The following is a 17,324-nucleotide window of genomic DNA, read 5'->3' on the forward strand; positions in this document are numbered from 1 at the left end:
CATCGTATTTCACATCACAGACTCCACCTGAAAGGATGTCTCCTTCATTGTCATTGTGACGTACATGTACTTCGGCTCAACAAAATATAACTTCTGTCATGTCAGGAAAAAAAATACTAAATATATTTGATATCAATTGCACAGGTCAATATTACAAAGTGAAATAAACACAGATGCATGTTTGATGAAATAAAATGTATATAAGCATAAAGGACAATATAAGATATACATGTACTACGCGAGCAGTGAGAAGTTAAAAACAATCAGGTGTAATGTATGCAAAGGGTTTATATACCGCAATGCTGATATATGAGATAGGAATAATAATAGAAAATTTAAAAAAAAAAAAAAAAAAAAAATACTTATATGAGTTGTGTACACATTTAATCAATGTACAGAGTGATCCAAAATATCTTGTACTATTTGATCCTCAATAAAAGTGTAATCAATCATAATACTTGCATATATTTTATAATTGCATGATTTATTGTCTGTGCCTATAATTTTAAAGTATAAGTATAGTTGAACTTCAGTATCTTGAAACTGATATCTGAAATACCATGGATATGTCAAAGTGATTTGGAAGTCCCAACCCCTTATTCTTTAAGTACATTGTATTTTACCCTGGATATCTCGAATCATCAGATATCTCGAAGTTTTTTCTTGGTCCCCTTGAGTTTGAGATAATGAGGTTTGACTGTAATTACTGGAAAACATGGACATTGTCATGGTTTTTTTAAATCATAAAATTGGTATTGTTTATCCAACATGGCTACAGGTATTTTATTTCTGAGAACTGCAGAAGTTGTCCATCTCCCCTGGTTTAAACCTATTGGACCTTTTCTGTGTGCAACCAAACATTATTTTTAAAGATGGCCTAAAAGGTTAATATTTTGGATAATATATTGTAATCACCGTGTTTCTTATTTGATTTAATAATTCCTAGCTCTCTGATTGGCTGAAATCTAATATCCAAGAAATAAAAAAAACATGTTCACCTGCAACAAACCTTCCAGGTGCATATAACATTTGATTTTATCTACATTTGACCAAATTATAGATCAGGAACTTTTAGATTTATACTATATTGGTTATGTTTGTTTTTGTTGTCCGATGAAATCTCACATTTCTCACAATGTTTAGGTAGTTTGTATCATTCAATAAAGCCATTCTAAGTTTTTTCTATGTTTAGCGTCTGTGTGCGCCTTGGTTTTTGACACCCAATATCAGAAAAAAAAAAACAAATCAGGCTCCGGGGCCATAAAACTTAGATGAGCTCACTTTTGATCTCAGTCTCACTTTTCTACTATTAATTCCTTTGGTAAAAGTGAGACTGAGATCAAAAGTGAGCTCGTCTAAGTTTTATGGCCCCGGAGCCTGGAGTTTAAATTGATTATTCTGGTCGAATCTTTGAATTCTATCAATTTCTCTGAATATTTGTCTACATTATGTCATACTTACGGAAGCCGGTTGGTGCCAGGTAGAAAAAATATTTTATCTGGCGGCCGCCAGATGAAAAGATCTGGCGGCCGCCAGATAACTTATCTGGCGGCCGCCAAATATTTATCTGGCGGCCGCCAGATAATTATTTGGCGGCCGCCAGAAAATTATTTGGCGGCCGCCAGATAGGTTTCTGGCGGCCGCCAGTTATTTATCTGGCAGCCGCCAGATAATTATTTGGCGGCCGCCAGAAAGTTATCTGGCGGCCGCCAGATAAAATATTTTTCTACCTGGCACCTACCGGCTTCCGTACATACTAGACATACTTTAAGCATTTAATACATTGATTTTGTTGAAGAACATAACTTTCTACCAGAAAAATAGATTAATGAAATCAAATCCTTTCAATGACGTCATTTTCATGACTATCTGTGTTTTATTTTTTTGTCTTGTGTGATTTTTGCGAGTAGGTGGTATGGGTGGACGCTAAATAGAGAAAAAACTTGTAATGGCCTAATATAAATAAACAATTATTGCTGTTTTTTTATGTCGAAACAATAACAATTATTGCTGCTTTTGAAGTCAGTACAATGATAATAGGGTAATTGGAGAGTACAATATACCAAGCCAAAAGGGAAAGGTCAATTTTGTACTTTGAGAGTTGCTAAACCGTTGTAGGATTAATTCCCTATATAGGGTAATAACAGTATACATTTATTGACTGTGTTCTCGGGCAACATGCGTTTTGTTGGACCCAAGAACTAAACTGTTTGCCTGAGGCCGTTGAACTTAAAAGAAACATGGAAACACCTACAATGGAACTTGTGACCTTAAAAGTGGATCATGGTTAAAGGTCAAGGTAATTTTGAACTAGAGAAAGTGTTAATCGGCAACACAAATTTGTATGTTTGACCAAAAAAAAGAGATAATAATAATAATAATAATAAAACACATGACCTCGATATTTGATGTTGACCTTCAAGTCAAATGGAATAGGGAATATTAAACATGTTAAAATTAAATTAAATTTTTAGCACACTTGAGAAGTTTGACCCCCCCCCCCCACTTGTGTACTAGGGGACTTTAATTTAAACCAACTCGAAGGAAGTCACATTTTCATTTTCCGCACAACTTGGAGCCTGTAAAATTTAATATAAAATTTGAACATCCCTTGAAACATATTCACATCATGCGTGAACGGACCGGCAGGTTTTTTTTTTCCCTGAGGTCCGTTTGCGCAGGGCAAACGCTGTATTATGTAGATGTAAATGATATCAATTTAGTTATCAATTATGTAGAGAAAGTCTGAAACAATTTATCACAAAAGTACCTTGACATTGTGAACAGTGGTGATGACTGACAAAACTGCTGACATAATTGCCTCGCGCCACTCTTATTAGAATATCATTGATTAGCGTTAATCAGTTGATGTTAATTTATAATTATCGAGTTCACCCTTCACCCTAAACATGCTAAATCTAGACTGACAAGGATTTCTAGGCATGTGATGATTCCGAAGTAATATATCATGTATATATCGCTATGACTTTTTCATTGAAAGAGAGACCTATAAACTGATAAAACATCAATAAATCCAGTGCTTTTGAAGGTAGAGTCTATTACTTAACCAGTCAAGCAGTTCGGGAAAATTAATTCCGGTATGGTTTCAGTTTTATATTACGTAGCTGAGTACATCGATCCCGAAGTTAGTTTAGCGGCGGGAGAAATAACGTTTGGCATGATTAGCAAGAACTGAAAATGAAACGCAAGTAGAAACGAAGAGGTCACAAAGAAAAATACACCGAAACATTGATGCTACATCGATTAGCTGTGTTATGTGCATTGTATAAGAAAAAAGAAGCGGACTGGCGGCCGGAGGGTGAGGTGTATTTTTATGGTTTATGTTAGAAACCCCACTAGAAAACGTAGGCCTAGTATAATCAACATCTACCCCTCTCATTTTTCAATAAAGTTAGCACCCCACACTCTTACACAGCTCCTTATTTTCTTTAGAATTTAGTGAATTTATTCAAAAGTGTGTATATATATATTATAAATGTATAGAAGTTTGAAGACTTTCAGTGCGAGAGTAGGGGAATTATTTTGTCATTTTCGAACGTACAATGTCTTGTATATTTTTAATATGTTGACGGTGCGACCATAAGGGTGAGCGCAGATACCTATATTCAGTTTTAATTTAGATCGGGCTCTTCAAAGTTATCAAACTGCACGAGACTTTTAGTACGTCTAGACTCTGACGTCACACTCACATAACGTCGCTTGTAAGTAGCATTACCAAAACAAAGTCTGAACAGGGCTTATTTTAATAAAGAAGTTTTAATCTACTATTTGTCTGCTATATATCCATCAAATCAACGTGGATGTATATTTTTTTTGGAACTTCTTGTTACCGCGAGAACGTTGTTTGCGGGGAGAAGCAATTCGCAAAGTATTATGGGACCACAGGTAACTGAGGAAAAAAATTCATTTGGATCAATTTGCAAAGTCCGAATTTTCTCTTCGCCCAGGCATTGCTTTTAGAGCTCCCAGTGACTAGCGGCGCTTCGCACCGCTCACTGCGCTCGCTAATATCTATACTTTTTCATATGTTAATTTAATATTATAACTGAAAAGGATTGACAGGGAATCAAACTTGGACTCCTGCATAGCTTGTAAGCTGCTCTAATCCACCCATGCCGACATCCCGGTCAGCACAATCCAAACCACTAAGTGTATCTGGTCACCAGCAATTGGACCTGCCTGAGCTTCTTGTATCTGATCACCAGCAATTGAACTTGCCTATCTGCCATTTTCATCTAGGTTTGTTAACGTCCAAGAAAGTATGAAGTGTACTTAAACTAAACTTATGATCTGGTATTTTCAATAAGATTTTTTTTTAAATTGAATGAGGAAGTTATTGATATTTTGAAGTTATTTTGAGCAGCATATTTCAATCCATTTATTGTGAATAAAAAAGATTTCTTTAGTTGGAAATGATGTAGTTTACTCAATGGTGTGTAGACTGTCAACATGTGAAACCTACATAGTCTCCTCTGTTAAAGATCACTAATGGTGGATAAACAATGAGTGATGCAGACTATTCACCAAAAGGGAGTTTTGACACCTGTATGCCTATATTTCTACCAATCACCCTGTTATCTTTTTTGTCATGTTCTTTGGACAGGTAAAATAACAAGGTAATTGTTGAAAATAATTTTAATATGTAATAAAAATAGAACATATATAAACTACATACACAGCATCAATACCCCTTTCTCCTTTTGCACAGTGGCACAGGTGAGCTTTTTTGATCCAAATTTGTCCATTGCATGTGCAATCTAATTAAAATTAGATCCTTTGATCTGCTCACATATGATCCCTACACACTTTGTGTAGCGATCGTATGTGAGCTGATCAAAGGATTTAATTTCAATTAGATTGTAGCATGTAGTCATTTACATCATTGATTTTTTGGTTAACTTTTCACAATTTCCTCTTCTTCTCTGAAACTAATTTTAACCAAATTTGGCACAGAGTATCCTTGCGTAAAGATTTAAATGAAGGATCATGCCCCCTTTCAAGTGGAAATAATTAAGAATAAGCAAAAACTTGAGTGTGGTCATTTAGGAATCTTGTTCAGAACAACATATATTCCAGTCAGGGAAGGACATGATAAAGTCAGTTTAGAACCTAGCTTACCCAGACTTAAAGTGACTTCCTTCAGTCAGTTTAGAACCTAACCCAGTCAGGCAGAAACCTAACCCACTTAGGCAGGAACGTGAAATAGTCAGTTCAGATCCAAATCAGTAATGCAGAAACAAAACCCACTCAGGCTAAAAATTGAACAAGTCAGTTTAGAACATTACCCAGTCAGGCAGAATCATAAAACTGTTAGTTAAGAACCTAACCCAGTCGGATAGAAACTTAACTCAGTCAGGCATGAACATAAAACAGTCATATTAGAACCTAACCCAGTCAGGTAGAAACATCAAACACTCAGTTTAAAACCTAAACCAGTCAGGAAGATACATTACCTAGTCAGTAAGAAACATGAATTAGTCAGTTTAGAACCTAACACAGTCAGAGCGTATCATAAAACATTCATTTTAGAACCTATCCCAGTCAGGAATGTAACCCAGTCAATCAGGGACATAAAACAGTCAGTTCACATCCTAACCCACTTAGGTATAATCATAAAACAGTCAGTTCAGAAACATGAACAAGTCAATTTAGAATCTAGGCAGAATTGCATAACATTCAGTTAAGAACCTAACCCAGTCAGGTAGAAACCTTACCCAGTCAGGTAGAAACCTAAGCCAGTCAGGTAGAAACATAAAACTGGCAGTTTAGAACCTAACCCAGTCAGGATTAAACATAACCCAGTCAGACAGAAACATGAACAAGTCTGTTTAGAACCTAATCCAATCAGATAGAATCAGAAAACAGTCAGTTTAAAACCCAACCCAGTCAGGTAGAAACATAATCCTGTCAGAAACTTCAGTTCAGAACTTAACCCAGTCAGGAAGAAACATAACCCAGTCAGGCAGTAATATGTACAAGACAGTTTAGAACTTAACCCAGTCAGGCAGGGACATGAACAAGTCAGTTAAGAACCTAACCCAGTCGAGCTGAATCATGAAACTGTCAGTTTAGAACCAAACCCAGTCAGGCAGAAATATTACCCTGTCAGGCAGAATCATAAAACTATCAGTTTTGAACCCAACCCAGTCAGGAAGAAACCTATCCCAGTCAGACAGAAACATGAACAAGTCGATTTAGAACCTAACCCAGTCAGGCAGAATTTGTATAACATTCAGTTAAGAACCTAACCCAGTCAGGTAGAAACCTAAACCAGTCAGGTAGAAACATAAATCTGGTAGTTTAGAACCTAACCCAGTCAGGATTTAATAAACCAGGTCAGACAGAAACATGAACAAGTCAGTTTAGAACCTAATCCAGTCAGGCAGAATCAGAAAAAGTCAGCTTAAAACCCAACTCGGTCAGGTATAAACATAATCCAGTCAGAAACATAAAACAGTCAGTTCAGATCTTAACCCAATCAGGTAGAAACATAACCCAGTCAGGCAGTAATATGAACAAGTCAGTTTAGAACTTAACCCAGTCAGGCAGGAACATAAACAAGTCGGTTAAAAACCTAACCCAGTCAGGCTCAATCATAAAACAGTCAGTTTAGAACCTAACCTAGTCAGGCAGGAACATAAGTCAGTTAAGAACCTAACCCCTAATCCCTAATCCTTGCCCTATGTGCCTCCGGGTGCAACAAGGACTAGGTAGTAGTTAGGTAAGAACCTAACCCAGTGAGGTAGAATTGTAAAACAGTAAGCTTAAAACCTAACCCAGTCAAACAGGAACATAAAACTGTCAGTTTAGAACCTAACCCATTCAGGCAGAAACTTAACCCAGTCAGGTGGAAGCCTATCCCACTCAGGCAAGAACATGAACATGTCAGTTTAAAACTAACCCAGTTAGGCAGAATCATGAAACAGTCGGTTCAGAACCTTATTCAGTGTGGCAGGATCATAAAACAGTCAGTTTAGAACCTAACCCAGTCAGGCAGAGTCATAAAACAGTCAGTTTAGAACCTAACCTTGTCAGGTAGAAACATAACCAAGTCAAGCAGGAAGATGAACAAGTCAGTTTAGAACCCAACCCAGTCAGGCAAAATCATGAAGCAGTCACTTTAAAACCTAACCCATTCAAGTAGAAACCTAACCCAGTCAGGCAGGAACATGAACAAGTCGGTTCAGAACATAACCCAGTCAGGCAGAATCATGAAACAGTCATTTTAGAATGTAACCCAGTCAGGTAAAAACATAAAACAGTCAGTTTATAACCTATCCCAGTCAAGAAAAAACCTAACCCAGTCAGGCAGAAACATGAAGAAGTCAGATAAGAACCTAATGCAGTCAAGCAGAGTCATGAAACAGTCAGTTTAGAACCTTACTCAGTGCGGCAGGATCATAAAACCGTCAGTTTAAAACCTTATCCAGTCAGGCAGAATCATAAAACAGTCAGTGTAGAACCTAACCCTGTCAGGTAGAAACCTATCCCAGTCAGGCAGAAACATAACCCAGTCAGAAACATAAAACAGTCAGTTCAGAACTTAACCAGTCAGGTAGAAAGATAACCTAGTCGGGCAGTAATATGAACAAGTCAGTTTAGAACTTAACCCAGTTGGGCAGGAATATGAACAAGTCAGTTAAGAACCTAAGCCAGTCAGACTCAATCATAAAACAGTCAGTTTAGAACCTAACCCAGATAGGCAGGAACATAAGTCAGTTAAGAACTTAACAAAGTCAGGTAGAATTGTAAAACAGTAAGCTTAAAATCTAACCCAGTCAGGAAGAAACCTAATCCAGTCAGACAGGAACATAAAACTGTGAGTTCAGAACCTAACCTAGTCAGGTAGAGACCTAACCCTGTCAGGCAGGAACATGAACAAGTTAGTTCAAAACCTAACCCAGTCAGGTAGAAACCTAACCCAGTCAGGCAGGAATATAAAATATTCAGCTCAGAACCTAACCCAGAAACATAACCCAGTCAGGCAGTAATATGAACAAATCAGTTTAGAACTTAAGCCGGTCAGGCAGGAACATGAACAATTCAGTTAAGAAACCAAGCCAGTCAGGCTGAATCATAAAACAGTCAGTTAAGAACCTAACCCAGTCAAGCTGGAACAAAACAAGTCAGTTTAGATCCAGACATTCTGAGTTTGAAATTTTGATGTTAAAGGGGGAGTTTCGATAAGGCCGCTCAGCAGCCCACTTTTTCTTAAAAATAAATTTCAATTTATTTTTTCAAAACTAGTTTAGAATTCAAGATAAATATGTTAACTTTTGTTGTTTATATTTTAAAAGTTAATATGAGAAGAATTAACACCGTAGCTGATACATACTTAGATGTACACTCAGATTCGTTAACATTAGGCTTATGGGAAAATATAAGAGGGTGGCATTTATAAATCGATGTTTAGAATATGAAGTGCATGAGGGACACTCACCTAAATTTGTTCAGTAATTAGATATACTCTGCACACTAATTTCTTGAAATATGATGAGTGTCGCGTGTGCACTTCATATCCAAAAATTGAAAATTGCATAACATGCATATCTAAAAGTAGAAACTCCTGGTTTCTTGATCTGACTCTGTGTTAAAATACTAAGCCAAAAGTAGCATATTTTGTTGAATTAAAGAAGATTCTCGATTATACATGTATTAACAGTAGAAAACATTATCGTATCCTGTCTTCATTTTGATACTATTTTTGTCGCCAACATATAACGTTAACGTCACATTTTTAGCTCACCTCCTCGAAGTTGGGGGAGCTTTTGTAATACTATCAGCATTGGTGTTCCAGGTAAAAGTTTTTGAAGCAGATTTTTTTTCAAGTATATCTATGCCCTATATTAATCACAGTCACCTGATCAAGCATGTTTCCTTGTCACCATTAAGGTTTCAAATGCTGGATTTTAGCCAAAGAATGTCCAGGTAAATGTTTTAAAAGCAGGTTTAAGTTTTTGGAGCAGAGCAGCTGTAAGCACTTGTTGATCAGACTTGCTTCATGATGCATCTACAGATGCACACTATTAGATTGCTTTAGATGCTGGATATGACCTACATTTCCTTAATGATAGAGCAGGTTAAAGATTTTGAAGTGTGTCTCATTCTTATGTGACTATAAGCCCTATCGTAACCAAACTTGCACTGATGATGCATCTAGGATTGCACACTACCAGACATGGTTCAGATGCTGGAACTTTCTTACATTTTCTGACTGACTGAACAAAATGGTTTTAGAGCAAGTCCATTCCTTAACGTTATTTATCATGCATAGTTACAAGAAAGTCAAAAATACAAATATTTTTGACTTTCTTATATAGAAATTCACGCTCCAACATGCTAGAGAAGTGCCCATATATTTCTGTGTGATTGACATATAGGGAACGTGGATTGTTTTAAGTCTGGATGTCTAGGCGCATATGTCTGCCTGATTAAGGATTAAACACATATCTTTGGCATTTACACGTGTATTTCGAACTGCGCTTTGGTCTAGCAAATCATTTATAATGAATTCTAAAACTCTGTAAATGAGGAGTGACTAGAGTTGGTGAAGCAACTTAAGTATCTATGGAGAGCGGGGAAGCGATAGGAAATTAGTCCTGGCTGGGATTCTCTCAGTTATGCTGAAAACATAATGCAGGCAAATACTTCTAAGTTTCATAATGAAAAGGAAACACTCAATGTATTATAGATTTTTCCATCATTTGGCTATTCACATATTACGTATCATGATAAAATATTTTTGATTGTAATTAATATTATTCATATTATCATATACATTGCAATATACTGAAGCCAGTAGGTGCTAGGTAAAAAAAAAATATATTATCTGGCCTTCCATTGAATTATCTGGCAGCTGCCAGAAAAAATTTAGTGGTTTGCCAATCAAGTTGTAGCACCCAATGATGTACCTTAATGCACTTGATTGACAGAGGTACACAGACCAGGTATTTTTAAAGGCGGTGCTTAAAATCTCTGCCTTTAACGACATCTACAACTTCTGTTTGTATTCAAATCTGGGAGTTTCATGCCTTATTAGCAAGATTACATGTCTACACCGCAAGAAACTTACTTGCCTGCTTCTAGTTATTTATGTGGCGGCCGCCAAATAAGTTTCTGGTCGCTGCCAGTTATTTATATTTTGGCCGCAGGAAAACTGTTTGGCAGATATATTTTTCTAGTGGCCGCCAAATAATTATGTGGTGGCAGCCAGATAAAATATTTTTCTTACCTTGCACCTACAACGTACCGGCTTACGTAGCAATATGATTCTTTTAAATAAACTTCTTATTCATGTATGTATATAAAGTTGCATTTATTTTTTAATCTTTTTACTTTAAAACATTTTATTTAATTTCAATTTTATGATATTAAGGTATATTTTTATAAAATATGTAGTTGTATAATCTCATTGATGAAAATGTATTGCATATCCCTGTATATGACGTTTTTACTTTTACCTATCTCATGTCCATATATCTTTTCATTTGCATTTTTCGTATGGGAAAATGTTAAATATTGATTGTAAAGTTTACATATAAACTGTTGATTAATTATGATGTTAAAACTTTCTATATATGTTTACGTTTTATAAGATCAATTCATCCTCTTTTAAAGAAAAGTAACATTTAACACCAGAAAAATATCGCACCTTAAAAAAAAAATTGCGTAAGGTAAATACCATTTTCCGTAAAAAAAAAATTGTTGAAATTGGTTAAATTATGTCTTTATTCATATTTACCCTATTTCATTTATTATTTTGACGATTTAAAAAATCCACTTTCCCCCTATAAAAATGTCTACTCCAAAAATATACGAAAGGGGGTATACTTAAATTTTCAATTATCACGTGATCGGAAAATGCGTCACATAAATTATTTTCATATTTTTTTGGACGATAAGGAGTTTTTCTACAAAATATCAAAAATTTCAGAAAATTTCGTGAGGGGCCGAAAAACCGCCTTATCGAAACTCCCCCTTTGTTTTTATTATTGTTTGGTTGATGAAGTAATGTTCCTAGTTTCATATTTTACTTCACTGGAATTTTTGCAAATGAAAGAACAATTTTAAAAATGTGTTTGATAACCCGAAAAAACTGCACCAGATATACTCAAAGATTTTTATTGTATTTTATAATCGTCTATACTTATTTTAAATTCTTTGTCAGTGCAAGAAATCATTTGCAATTCTGTAAATGAGTATAATTTCTGAGAATTCAAATTACCATAGAAGCAGAATTTTTAGGGAGGATTCAATTTTGGCATTTTTAGCGAGGGAACTGAGATTGCTAAAATTGAATATTGCTAACAATTTATTCTATTTTGGCTGTTATAGCTTTCTCTCTTGATATTACAAAATCACTTAAATTACTTCTTGCTAAAAATTTGGGGGTAAATTGCTAAATTGGCATCTCGCTAAGATTTCCACTTATACAGTATTTTTTCGTTAAAAACAAGTACATGTATTTGGTGGTTTATTTTCTTAGAATATGGAAATGCTTTCATAATAGGCATATACATGTTCATATATCTCTTAAGAAGGTCATTATTTTTTTTCAGATCTGCTCTTTTGATGAAAACTGTGAAAAAAATCCCATTTCATAAAATTCTAAGATGTTAAAATGTAGTACAACACCTAAAATGAAAATTTTGTGCATTTTTCCAGGTAAAACAAGTAGAAAGAAAAGGCTGGAGCAAAGATGAGAAAAGGTAGGTTAACATAGTTGTCATTTGATAAAATCAAAAGATGCTATTCAGTACTCACCCATCCCCTCCCCTTAAAGCAAATAGACTTAAAAGGGACAAAAGACTGTAATCACTTTGTTTGTATGTTTTGATATACATGTATGTCCTGAACATGTCTTTTAGCTGATAAACTAATTTGACTGAGTTCAAAAACATTCCTGCATTTTATCTGTATAAGAGATTTTAAAAATTGATGAACAGATCTGATTCAGACTTTTTGCTTAGACTGTACTTCCCATCTTTTGACAGCACCATATGCCAAGGGTTTGTGAGGAGAGTAGCAGATCAGAAACCTTTGACTAGAGAAGATGGTATTTGTTGTGACAAGACCTTTCTTTGAATACAAACACTTTTTGAACTCTTCACTTTAACCTTGTAGACCTCGACCTAAATTTGAAAAATCCAAACCTTTGTCTTGAACTGCCATAGGGGACAACAATGTTTCACAAACACATCTTGTTATTTCATATAAATATCGTTTGCTTTCCTTTCAACTTAAGATTATGCAATAGTTTGTCATAATTACAGTGAATGGAGACAGATTCTGATGATGCCATCATTGGGAGGCAGGATGACTATAAGACACTAATTCCTCATCCATAAAGATTTCTACAAGTGGTTCATTTGGTAGGTTAGACTGGCATACCAACAAACTTAGATGGTGTGATAGAATCACTTTTTCTCCCAGAGAATACAATTGTTTTACATTTCTGGGACACTCCTCAGCATAATAATTAATCATATTTAAAGAAAACACTACCAATTCTACAATGTGACAACAAATGTTCAAAAGGCAGTAAACGGAATATTTTTTGCTCACCACAACAAAGTCGAGATGAGCTTTTGCTTTGTAAGTGTGTTGACATCCCAGTAAAAGTTTTATGGGCAAGTTCATTCCCAAGTAACTTTAAGCGTAGAGCTTATAGTTACTTGGGAATGAACTTGCCCATAAAACTTTTACAAAGTACCAAAGTTTCAAGTAATTATAAGCTCTACCTGTACAAAAAGTTGCATGGATGATGCTTCTGACTTAACTGGATGATAAGACATTTATTTTCAGGATGATTATAACTGATCAAATTTTTTGGACATTCCCAAGAAACTATAATTCCTAACTAGACCAAACTTGTATGGTAAGGCATGTAGATGTGCACACTACTAGAACATTCAATTTATGATAAACATTGCCTTCACTCATAGATAATATTCTTCTGAGGAGAACTTTAGGAAAAGTGATTTTGATGTTATGCACTTATATTTTCAGAAATGAATACAGATTTCATTACAAGGCGCGAGTATGTTCAAAGGAAACAGCCAATCAAAATGAACTTAGTCAGTTATAGTTGTATATATAACGAGAGACAATTTATTTTTATTTTTTCATTTTTGGCATCTTATTTTAGGCCTACAGTATTAATTTTGGACTCATGAGCTAAGAATATCATATCTTTAGCAGAATTGTCCCACTTAATTAAAGGGAACTTTTTTTTTAGGGGTGCATGGTGCAACATCCTGGATGGTGTGTAGTATGTTTGTTAACATGTGAAGCCCACACGTATTTCAGGGTAGATATGTTTACTGTTAATTACTGTCAGGGTGTATTTTTTCTGGTCTCAATTTTTAAGTCACCTGAGTCACTCAGGTGACCTATAGCTATCCGTTTTTGTTTGTCGTCGTGCGATGTGTGTTAACATTCGAACATTTTTAGCTTCTTCTCTGAAACCGCTCTACCAATTTCAACCAAATTTGGCATATGGCATTCTATGGGTGAAGGGGAACAAAAATTTTGAATTTCATGGTCCCTGCCCCCTGGGGCCTAAGGGGTGGGGCTAAAACCACCAAAATTAATGCAATCTTTAAAAATCTTCTTCTTTATTCCTGGACATCAAGCAGTCAAACTGTTAGCATGATTGTAATAAGCATTGAGCCCTCTACCAAAATTGTGAAATTCATGGCCCCAGGGTCCGGGGTTCTGGTGCTAGGGTGGGGCTTTATAGATCATCTAGTGAAAGTGCATTATTTCATTGAAAATCTTCTCCTCTGCTCCTGGATATTAAATAAACCAACTAAGTACATAGTTATGATGAGGAAGAGTGCCTCTTCCAAAATTGTGAATTTCATGGCCCAAGGGTCAGGGGTTCTGGTTGGGGCTCTATTGATTATATAGTGAAAATGCATTAATTCTTTGAAAATCTTCTTCTCTGCTCCTTGATATAAAATAAACTAAATAAGTACATAGTTATGATGAGCAAGAGTGCCACTTCCAAAATTGTGAATTTCATGTTCCAAGGGTCAGGGGTTCTGGTGTTAGGGTGGGGCTCTATTGATTGTATTATAGTGAAAATGCATTAATTCTTTGAAAATCTTCTTCTCTGCTCCTGGGTATTAAATAAAGAAACTAAGTACATAGTTATGATGAGCAAGAGTGCCTCTTCCAAAATTTTGAATTTCATGGCCCCAGGGTCAGTGGTTCTGGTGTTAGGGCGGGGCTCTATTGATTATATAGTGAAAATGCATTAATTCTTTGAAAATCTTCTTCTCTGCTCCTGGGTATTAAATAAAGTATTTAAGAACATAGTTATGGTGAACATGGCTGCCTTTTTAGAAATTATGAATTTCATGGCCCCAGGTTTGGGGGTTCTGGTGTTAGGGCGGGGCTCTATTAATTATATAGTAAAATTGCATTAGTTCTTTGAAAATCTTCTCTGCTCTTGGATTTTAAATAAACTAACTTAGTGCATAGTTATGACAAGCATGGTTGCCTTTTCCAAAATTGTGAATTTCATGGCCCCTGGATCAGGGGTTCTAGTGTAAGGGTGGGGCTCTATTGATTATATAGGGAAAATGCATAATTTTTTTCAAAATTTTCTTCTCTGCTCCTGGGTATTTTTCAAACAAAGGAAGTGCATGGTTATAAGGAAGAATGCCTCTTCCAAAATTGTGAAATTCATGGCCCCAGGTAGACTTGGAAATAATAGATGAATAAAATTGAGACAAAAATAACTTATCCTTTTTAATTGTTCTTCAAAGGCCAAGAGAGGCCAATGTGAGAAGTAATAATATGGGGTTAAAAAATAGACAGTTTGTTAATATTCTGCATGATAATAGTGATAAATGGGGGACAGATAGATACTAGACCAATTATTTTGTTGATGCAAATCATACTACATTCTTGCTTTTGGGCAACAGAGCTTCATTATCAGTTTATGGATCCTCTAAATGGTTGTATTGTACTCAGGTGACCGTTAAGGCCCTTGGGCCTCTTGTTTGTTTAAGCATTAATCTTTATTTTCTCTTTCATTGATTATCTGCTTAGAGTCTTAATTAATTAATTTAATTGAAGCTATATAGTAACATGTAGTGAAATTATTTCATTGTGTCGGACCTAAAGAGTAACAGGTAACTCTCATTTTGACTGCAATTTCTCTGATTTCAGGAGTTGTCTCCCATGTTTAAGATCAATAATGGCGGATATACAATGCAGTATGCTGTCTGGTCATCAACAGAGAGTTTTGACACCCGTATTTCTACCAATCACCTCTGTAACCTTTGTTGTGATCATCAGATAGGTAAGAAAAACAAGATAATTAATTAAAATAATTTTAATAAGATAAAATTAAAACATTTTCACATGCATGGACTCCCTCATATAAGAAAATGTCAAATTTTACTCATACAATTATACATCATTTACATTTCCACATTTTCCCCATTTACACAGTTGAATAGAATCAGTGCATAATAAAACATAACAACAATTATTATATAGTCTATAAATTTACAAATTATTTATTAATTACAAAATTCATACATTTAAATTAAATACACAGCATCAATGCCCCCCACTCCCCTCCCTCCCCCCCCTCCCTTTTCACACTTAAACTTCCTTTTTAATTTTGAATCTGTTACTGATTTACTGTAAGTGTCTTTAGATTTTTAGCTCACCTCAAAGAAGTTGGGGGGAGCTTATGTGATACCTCCGGCGTCCCAGGTTATAGTTTTTGCAGCAGTTTTCTTTTTCAGCACTTTTATGCCTTACATAAATCAGAGTTGCATGGAAGATGTTTATGTGTGTTTCTTTGTACCAGTCAAGGTTTCAGATGCTGCAATTTCAGCTAAAAGATGACCAGGTTAATGTTTTTAAAGCAGGTTGAAGATTTTGGAGCAGGTTAAAGTTTTTGGGGCAGGTCTCATTTCCAAGTAACTATAAGCCCTATCGTGACCAAACTTGCATGGATGATACATCTAAGGATGCTAACTACCACCCTTCTTTAGATGCTGGATCTGACCTACATTTTCCAGATGAGTGACCAGGTTAAAGTTTATAGAACAGGTTCATTCTAAAGTAACTATAGACCCATGTTGACCAGACTTGCATGGATGATACATCTAAGGATGCACACTACCAGGCTAGCTTCGGATACTGGATCTGACCTACGTTTTCCAGATGGGTGACCAGGTTAATGTTTTTGGAGCAGGATCATTCTAAAGTAACTATTTGCTGTACCTTGACCCGACTTGCATGGATGATACATCTAAGGATGCACACTACTGGACTTGCTTCAGATGCTTGATTTGATCTACATATTCCAGATGAGTGACCAGGTTAAAGTTTTTGGTTCAGGTCCATTACCAAGAATCTATAAGGCCTTTCTGAACCGAACTTGCAAGGATGATGCATCAAGGGATGAACATTCTCAAACTTTCTTCAGATGCTGGATTTCTGGATAATTGGCAAGTTAAAAGTTCTTAGGTTAGTCCATTCCCAAGTAACTGTAAAGCCCTATCAGAACAAAATTGCATAAATGTTGCATCTAGGGATGCACACTACTAGGTTATTTGTTTAGTGTGGGACTTTGCCTTACACAAACATTCATTGAGTTGAGTTATGTAATCTTTGATTACCTATGTTTTATTGTAGAGCTGATATCTTTTAGATCTACAGTATTTTCTTTGTGATACATGTATATACTGTACATGCATTTTAACAGTTTTGGATTTTTCGCAGTTTTGGATTTCTTCTGTTGTCTTTGAGAGTCAAAGAAATGATGCAAGTCTTTAAGGTTTTCAATGACATGTCCTTGTTTTTCAGATTCACCAGATGCAGCTGCTCCATCTCCATCACTGGTGAAATGGGAAATGACTAGTGGACGGTCATCACTTTGTAACTCACCATTTTGCGGCCCATCTCTTCTCATCTTCAGTGGTGGCCTCTGGAGGAATGGTTGCAGTGCAGTCTTCGTGTCTTAGGCAGATAACTTCCTTTCCTTTGCTTCTCAGGTGTCTGCCTTTCTTGCATAGTTTATTCCCACACAACATTGCCACAACATTTTTCCTCTGAGTAACATTTTCACTTGTGGTATAAGTCACATTGGTGGCAGCTTGGAATGGGGTTTTTCCAATGGCACTGAAGGTGGCATTATTATATCTGGCATGTCCTTCCGCTCTGATGTGGTATCAGGAAGTCCACAATTTTCATTAAGTTCTTGAATGTTCTGCCTTATTTTTTTCAGGGCGGGGTCACAACAGGGGAACAATTTTTACATAGGTATATATAGG

General features: G+C 35.7%; 1 long non-coding RNA gene across 4 annotated transcripts; it reads left to right on the forward strand.

Annotated features, from left to right (window-relative positions):
• The first annotated feature begins 3,227 nt into the window (after positions 1-3,227).
• Positions 3,228-13,281, forward strand: LOC133205750 (uncharacterized). 4 transcript variants are annotated; one of them, XR_009723647.1, is made up of 7 exons: positions 3,228-3,319; positions 4,075-4,260; positions 4,428-4,637; positions 11,686-11,729; positions 12,015-12,076; positions 12,294-12,392; positions 13,030-13,281. It is a non-coding gene; the product is annotated as an uncharacterized LOC133205750 (long non-coding RNA). The 4 variants fall into 4 exon arrangements; XR_009723648.1 differs by lacking the exon at positions 12,015-12,076; XR_009723650.1 differs by lacking the exon at positions 12,015-12,076 and having other exon boundaries at positions 4,503-4,637.
• The last annotated feature ends 4,043 nt before the right edge of the window (positions 13,282-17,324 follow it).

This window comes from Saccostrea echinata, unplaced genomic scaffold (genome assembly GCF_033153115.1).
Source record: "Saccostrea echinata isolate AGI-Se365-2 ecotype Australia unplaced genomic scaffold, CSIRO_AGI_Sech_v1 ptg000054l, whole genome shotgun sequence".
Taxonomy (NCBI): domain Eukaryota; kingdom Metazoa; phylum Mollusca; class Bivalvia; order Ostreida; family Ostreidae; genus Saccostrea; species Saccostrea echinata.